Below are 2,305 nucleotides of genomic sequence, written 5' to 3'. Positions count from 1 at the left end.
GAAGGAAGGAAGGAAGGAAGGAAGGAAGGAAGGAAGGAAGGAAGGAAGGAAGGAAGGAAGGAAGGAAGGACTTGGCTTTGATCTTTTTCTATACTGCTGTGCATTCACAGCAAACACCCAGTCCAGCATGCATTAATCAACAGAACCACTCACTTCAGACATCATGCCAAACCATGCCTAAGGAAGCATTTGAACTGGGGTTTGCATACTATGCATGGTGAGGAACAGAGGTCATTTCGGGGGGATCGCGGGGGATCACAGTTCCCCCGGGTGAGGTACAGGGGCAGGGCACATGACAAAGCCCCGCCCCCTGCTTCCGGCCGCCCCGTTTCCGGCCCTCATTCAGCCAGGAGGAGAAGAGGGAGGGTAAGTTGCTTCCTCCCTGCCTCTCCCCACCCCTGCCTGCCTGAGGCCAGGGAGGGCCTTCGCGGGGCTTCCTTGCACTCCCGCCAGCCTTGCAGGTCCACCACCGGGCCCCTCATGGGGCTCGGCAGTGGTCCTCAGTCTTCTCTTGTGAGGGAAACAGTGCTCAACATGACAAAAACATGATGAGGGAAGGGAGTTGCAGCCTAGGATCAGCATAGGGCTAGTTTAAATGAAACTAAGTCCTTGGGGCCAGATGAACTGCATCTAAGGATACTGAAAGAACTTGTGGATGTAATTTCTAAGCCTCTGTCGATTATTTTTGAGAATTCTTGGAGAACAAGTAATGTGCCAGAAGATTGAGAGCAAATGTTTTCCCCATCTTCAAGCAGGGGAACAAGGGGGATCCGGGTAACTACTGACCCATCAACTTGACATCTATAACTGGGAAAGTTTCAGAACAAATCATCAAACAGACAGTCCTTGAGCATTTAGAAAGGACAGCTGTAATTACTAAGAGCCAGCATGGGTTTCTCAAGAACATCATGTCAGACTAACTTTATCCCTTTTTTTGAGAAAGTTACTACCTAGCTGGATTAGATGAATGCTGTAGACATAGTTTATCTTGATTTCACTAAGGCTTTTGATAAGGTTCCACATCATATTCCTGTTGACATATTGCTAAAATGTGGTTTGGCTGCTAGGACTGTTAGGTGGATCTGTAACTGCTTGACAGATTGCACCCAAAGAGTTCTTGTTAATGGTTCCTCATCCTCTTGGAGAGGAGTGACAAGTCAGTTTGACTTTGGAGTGGAGTAACAAGTCAGTTTGACATCAATACCTGGAAAAATTCTAGAGCAGATTATTAAACGCTCCGTCTGTAAGCACCTTGAATGGAATGAGTTAATTGGTAGTAGCCTGCATGGGTTTATCAAGAATAAGTCGTGCCAAACCAACGTTTTTGACAGAGTTACTAAAATGGTTGACTCTGACAATGCTGTGGATATAGTGTATCTAGATTTCAGTAAAGCATTTGACAAATTTTCTCATTATATCCTTGAGGATAAACTGGTTAAGTGTGGGGTGGATGGTGCAATCATTGGATGGATTCATGGTTGGTTGAAAAATCGTAGCCAACGAGTGCTCGTAAATGGCTCCGCGTCTACGTGGAGGGAAGTCTTGAGTGGAGTGCCACAGGGCTTGGTCCTAGGCCCGGTGTTGTTCACTGTTTTTATAAATGACCTGGAGGAAGACATAGAGGGGATGCTTATCAAATCTGCAGATGACACAAAGATGGGTGGGATTGCTAATTCTGAAGAAGACAGAGTCAGGATTCAAAATGATCTAGGTAGGCTGGAACAGTGGGCTGAGACAAATAAAATGAATTTCAATATAGATAAGTGCAAAGTCTTACACTTAGGTACAAAAAATCAAAGGCACAGATTTAGAATGGGAGGGACTTGGCTTGACAGCAGCACATGTGAAAGGAATCTGGGTGTTCTGGTTGATCACAAGCTAAACATGAGTCTGCAGTGCAATGTGACTGCTAAGAAAGCTAATGCAATCTAAGGATGCATTAACAGAAGCATTGTGTCCAGATCACGGGAGGTGGTAGTTCCGCTCTATTCTGCTATGGTCAGGCCTCACCTGGAGTACTGTGTCCAGTTTTGGGCACCACATTTTAGGAAGGATGTTGACAAGCTCAAGCATGTCCAGAAGAGGGCAACCAGGATGGTGAGAGGGTTGGAATCCATGTCTTATGAGGAAAGGCTGAAAGAGTTGGGTATGTTTAGCCTGGGAAAGAGAAGGCTTAGAGGAGACATGCTTATAGTCTTCAAGAATTTAAAGGGCTGTCATGTAGAAGATGGAGCGGATCTATTCTCTCTTGCTTCGGATTGCAAGTCTAGATCTAATGGGTGGAAATTACAAGGGAGTCTTTACC

This window comes from Gekko japonicus, unplaced genomic scaffold (genome assembly GCF_001447785.1).
Source record: "Gekko japonicus isolate JY-2015 unplaced genomic scaffold, Gekko_japonicus_V1.1 scaffold1535, whole genome shotgun sequence".
Taxonomy (NCBI): domain Eukaryota; kingdom Metazoa; phylum Chordata; class Lepidosauria; order Squamata; family Gekkonidae; genus Gekko; species Gekko japonicus.
This window is presented reverse-complemented; position numbering follows the sequence as displayed.